The sequence below is a fragment of the Octopus bimaculoides genome, chromosome 2 (assembly GCF_001194135.2).
Source record: "Octopus bimaculoides isolate UCB-OBI-ISO-001 chromosome 2, ASM119413v2, whole genome shotgun sequence".
Taxonomy (NCBI): domain Eukaryota; kingdom Metazoa; phylum Mollusca; class Cephalopoda; order Octopoda; family Octopodidae; genus Octopus; species Octopus bimaculoides.
The window spans coordinates 51,303,075-51,309,537 of record NC_068982.1 but is presented as its reverse complement, the minus strand read 5'-3'; positions in this window follow the sequence as shown (position 1 = coordinate 51,309,537).

The following is a 6,463-nucleotide window of genomic DNA, read 5'->3' as shown; positions in this document are numbered from 1 at the left end:
ACTGGTAAGACGTTCAGTTATTTCCCTTGTAATTTATTTAACCCCTCGAAACTGGAAGATTACCATAAAATCACACACGTGATTGAAGTTAACTGTTTATATATAAATCACACACGAGATTGAATATCATAGTACCGGCTGCACAACATCTTATGGTAATCTTCCAGTATAGGGAAATAACAGTCAAACTAAAGCGTTTGACCCGAGCTCAAAAATAAAAAAAATAAATTAGTGTAATAGGTGTAAAACAACTTGCTGTGAACGAATATGAAGAATGCGCGCTCGCGAACGGGTGGGGTGAGGAGAGTACGGATAATACTAGTAAGACGTTAAGTTATTTCCCTTGTATTCTTATTTACTTTTTTTTACCTCCCGAAACTGGAAGATTACCCTATATAGATAGAGTTAGATAAGGTCGGTCTATGGAATTACCCTGGGTTTCACATCCATAAAGAGCTTAACTTTACAGTGTATCATCAAACCCCGTACCTGTTGGCATATGGCCTCTCTAGCCTTTAAATTTTTGTGGAGTAGCCAAGGTCATAAGCCAACAGGTCTAAAGTCTGATGATATGCTGTAATGCTAAGCACTTTATGAACCTAGGGTAATGCCATAGATCGGCCCTATCTCTCTCACTTCCTCTCTCTATCTCTCTCTATTTAGAAGGTTAATTTTATGGCTGATCAGAGAGTGACCATTGGTTTGCACCCACAAATGGTCACTTTCTGACCAGCCTTAACAATCAACCTTCTAAAACTAGATACTTCTGCTCGAATGTTTTATAGTGTACTTCTTTTTTGGATACATGAAATACTGACGATATATATATATATATATATATATATATATATATATATATATGTCAGTGTTGATCAACTTATGCAGGCTTCACAACAGTCCTCTTTATCTTCTACCGTACCCAACAATCAACAACACATAAACAAAACACATTATTTGACAATAGTGCATTGCATACTGACAGAGTAACCAAGAGTGGAAGAAGAGTACATTGGCCAGCTAGATACACTCATATGTATTTTTATTAACACAAAGGTATACACACACACACACACAAAAAATGTTTCCTTTTCATAATTCCCAGATAAAAAAAAAAGAACAGCAGAACTTTGTACTTTCTATGAACTTTTCATTGTTGCATGGATATTTTTTCAACAGTTTCAGTATTCAGCACTTATTCTTTTCTTTTTCTTTTTGTACTTGTGTTGGTCTTTTTTCTTTTTATGTAAATTCTCTTTACTGTTTTGTTCTTACATTTCATGGAAAGAACTGGGTGGGGGCTACTTGTAGTGGGGATTCAAAACTGAACCACTAGGTAGCTGGTCAGACATCATGCTCGGTTATTTCTTGAACTAACATCATTTTGTGAGGATGCAGTTTCAAATCAGCATGCAGCATCCTCCTCAAACTTTGGCTAGATATTCCTAATGCTATGCCATGCTCATGAGCAGGACACTTTGGCAATTGCTGAACAGATGCTGTTACTGATGTCACATTTTCTGGAGTTCTAACGGTCCTAGGTCTGCCAGGAGATTTTCAATGTGGATCCAGTTGCATGAAGGTTAGAAATTCAAAGCAAAATCGTTTTCTGGTCTGGTACAGATGCATTTCGACTGAGTGCAAAGTGTCTAGGGAATGCTCACTGCGTCACTAGACTTAGACCCCCCTCTCCCACTATTCCTCATGATGGGGAGAGAGTAATAGTAGGCATAGAGACGATGAGGGTGGTGGTGAAGACAGAGAGAGAGAGAGAGAGAGAGAGAGAAGGAAAAAGAAGAGAGACAAAGATATTTAGGGAGCGTTGATGATGTTTTATTAAAAGTAGTAGTGTTGTTGGAGGCAATGGGAGTAATAATAAAAGAGAGAGAAAGAGGGAAATGATGTACAGCTTTGTTTAACCGATGTCTCTTTGATAGAAATTCCTGTCGTCAACATAGTGAACACTCATTTTTGTTTTATTTTTTGCTTTTTTTAATACACACACATACATATATATATATATATATATATATATATATATATACATATATATATACTTTATTTAAAAGCAGCAGAAAAATAACAAAAGGCTGTTACTCTGAGTTTCACACACATATATATAAGATGCACTTTAATTGAAATAAAGTTTCCCCAAAATTAAACGTATCTAATATAATTAATATGAATGTCAGTATGTCACACTTTTTTCAACTTTAAATCCTTTTTACTGGAAGCACAAGGCCTCAAATTTTAGGGGAAGGGATTAAGTCAATTACATTGATCTCAGTACGTAACTGGTATTAATTCTATCAATCCCAAAAGGATGAAAGGCAATGTCGACCTTGGTGGAATTCGAACTCAAAACCTAACAGCAGACAAAATACTACTAGGCATTTTGCCCAGTGTACTAATGATTCTGTCAGCTCACTGCCTTAAAATAATATGATAATATAATATAATAAATGTGAATGTCAGTGTGTCACACTTTTCAACTTAATTCTTAGAGGCTGTAGCCCAACATATCATACCATTTTGGAATCAGGCTGACTCTGTGAGTAAATTAAAAATATTCCGGACCAAATCTGGACCCACAATCCCGAAATTTTGGATTCCCAAGTTTTCATTACTGTGATTGTTTTCAGAGATTTTTTTACATGACTTTTTGTAACAAATTTTTGTGTATGATAACAATTTTTATAATTTAAAGGTCAACTCTGCAAGTAAATTAAAAACATTCCAGGCCGAATCCGGACCTGCAATCCTGAAATTTTGGATTCCTTTCTTTCATTACTGTGATTGTTTTTGATGATTTTTTTTACATGACTTTTTGTAACAAATTTTTGTGTATGATAACAATTTTTATAATTTAAAGGTCAACTCTGCAAGTAAATTAAAAACATTCCAGGCCGAATCCGGACCTGCAATCCTGAAATTTTGGATTCCTTTCTTTCATTTCTGTGATTGTTTTTGATGATTTTTTTTACATGATTTTTAGCAAAGAATATGGATCTGACTCTGGAGGAGGCAATTGCAACAAATTCTCCAAAACAAGCCAGAGATCTGTTTGCAGATCTTCCCATTCGGGGTTAGGCACTTCGTCGCCTTCCTGGCACGTGAAAAGACATCCAAGCGAGATCGTTGCCAGTGCCGCTGGACTGGTTCCTATGCAGGTGGCACATAAAAGCACCCATTACACTCTTGGAGTGGTTGGCGTTAAGAAGGGCATCCAGCTGTAGAAACTCTGCCAAATCAGATTGGAGCCTGGTGTAGCCATCTGGTTCACCAGTCCTCAGTCAAATCGTCCAACCCATGCTAGCATGGAAAGCGGACGTTAAACGATGATGATGATATATATATATGCATACACATACAAACGTATTTGTGTGTGTGTGTGTGTGTATGCAGACTGCAAAATAATTAGCTAATTAACTGAAAAATAAGCTTTGATCAAGTAACACCATCATTATCACCATCACTATAATGTTTAGAGTTTCATACTAGTTAAATAGGTTTTGCAGTTTGACACATTGTTATTCCTCTTGATCATGTGACTCATGCCACATTTCTGAATTTACCGACTTCTTGTCTGCTACACACATTGGCTGGTGCCTATAATATCCAATTTGTCTTCTCAGCTTGTGTCCACAAGCTTAGACTTTCATTTAATGTCTAAGAATTGCTATTATGCAGCTTTGTACTTCATACATCTACTTCTTACACAAAGAGGTAAAAACCTTTTGTTGCTAAAATGTTCCAACACTAATTAAAGTTCACCTAAGCAGTACTGTTACTTTAGCAAGCCACTTAAACAATATCATTTCATAGGTGTTCTGACTGTGATCACATTCAAAAAATAAAAAAAACAAATCACTTATATACATTGTTTGTTTTTCTGCCAGAGACCCAATTGTACTTCTTGTGCACCTAGTACCAACATTGAATATAAAGTACTAAGGTTTTTCTTATACAGTGAACAGGGTTACTTTCCAAATGGAAATATGAGTTAATACTATCTGTTGACGTTATCTTTGGACTATAGGACACATATAAGATGCAATGAAAAGTGGACAGGATTAAAAAAATTCCCAATGACATTTATTGAACTTTGGATTCTAATGAAATATTTTGTTAACTTCTATGTGAATTTTTGTTTTACTTATAACTTGTGCTAATAAAGACAGTAGCATAATGGTTTGAAATTTCTTATCCTGGCATAACCTCAGTTTATTAGTTTTGTTGAAACAAACCTATGGCCAAAAAGATACTATTTAAATATTTTGGGTTTTCCACTTCAAGTGTTATGTTTCAATCTGGTTTGAAGAATAAGCTGCAGATTCTGCCATGTGTTATGGTTCATTGATCAGAGCACAAAACATTTTTTCTCCTCTCTGTTTATTCAGTTTTCACAGTGTCCACATTTGAACAAAGAAATGCTATTTTGTATTTGTATACAAAGGTAAACAAAGACTTTGTTGTGCAATTGTGCAATTTGTATTAGTTACTTAGCTACAATAAACATATTCTGGTATGACTACATTAGCAAAAGTCTAATTGGAAAAACATTTTTTGAAATTTATAATTGAAAGGTCTGTTCATAAAAGGAGCTGTGAAAATGCTGGAAAATATTTCTGCATATCAGGGTTTCCTTAATATATATCAAAATAAATACATTGGTGCAAAGACTATTAACCAATTTTCCACTGATTAATTATTAATAATTTCAAAGATTCCAAACAATTCTGTAATGTATTGAGTTGTTTGAACAAGAATGAAGATTGCAATCAAACTATAGAAGAATTTGAGCTTTTGGCTATAGATGTAGATACATAAGGGGGAGTAAATACACAAACAACATATCTGAAGTAAATACAGTAATTTTTTGCTACATACGTGCAGTACTTCTTTGATATTGAAATTCCTTTCAATTTGATTCTTCTCTACATAGTCCAATCTCCTAATCCATCTCATGACAAATTAGCAAATGTTCTCTGACTACTTCATATGTCACAATCATTGAGTGCATGACAGAAATCAATTACAAGACAATATTCTGATAACCTAAAGATTGCTACCACTGTAACCAAGAGCTCAATTTCCTCAACAAAGCCTAGCAAATATTAGTTTTGAGAGATAACAAAATTTCCTTGATTACTTTCTTTACTAGTTTATTTCAACAATTCATTTGTATGACAATGTACAAGCAATTGTCATCTATGAAAACAGAAGATTTCAAGAAACGTCTAACAACCTTAGTGTGCTTAAAAGAAACTTAGACTTTGCTATAATAACATATTTGCATTAAAGTTAGAACTGAAAACAATTTAACATAATACTACATTTTAAGATTTAGCAAATTTTTAAAAGCGCACAAAAATTGAAGAAAATATTTAGATTTATTTGAATAGATGATCTGAGAGAGAAAGAAGAGAATAATATTTACAAAATAATTTAGTCTTTTAATGGGAACTTTTCTATGGAATACAAAAGTCACTCTGTTGATAATGAAGGTAATTTTAAAACAGTTAAAATTTATTTTAATAGTTTTATTTAAAGTGTAGTGTAAAATAAATGTGTATAGTGTGTGTATGAAGACAAAAACAATAAAAATCCATTAAAGATAAAAAATACTGTATACATTTTATTTGAATTAAAATGTTCAAAGCACATTTTAAATGCATTTTACAATATAAAATTTTTGTACTTATACAGTCTATGTTAAAATATTACAAATAAAATTAAGATAAACTAGAAAGATTAATCTGATGTAAAAAATTATCTAAATAATGTAGTTATTTCATGTTAATTCATTTTTCCAAAGTAACTAAAAAATAGATTTAAAATATTTTCTTAATTTATCTAACATTTTACAATGGTAAACAGAATACATATATAATAAATTTCAGAGATACAAATTTTTATCTGAGATAACTTCTCTCAAATACTAAATCAAATTTATTTTCCTTATATAAATCAATAAAAGCATAGAAAATATTAAATAAAAAGTTAGCTAAATAACTTTTAAGTGAAAAAGCTGACAAAAAAGTTTCCTTTAATTTATGAAATGAAATAATTTAGATGACAAAAACCTGCAAAGGAAAATTAAAAAAAAGAATTAACAAAATAAGCTTGGATGATTTTTTTTTTTACCAAGGAAAATAGTATTTCAATATTTAATTTTGAGGGAAGCAATGTTAAAAATACTCATTAATTGAACAAATAAATATTAAAATTTCCTACATTACATATTTATTCATAAATCTAATACCCTTAAGATGAAATTAAGGATAATTTTGGCAAACATTTCCCCCTTTCCTTATTTGCTATTAATTATATATTTAAATATTTGCTAATGAAGGAATATATTACCTGATTTTCCATAAAAATTAGTCTATAGCAGTTTTAGTGCTATCTATCTGTAAATGTTTAAAAGATTTCAAAATTCCAAATGTTTACCAGATAAGCAAAA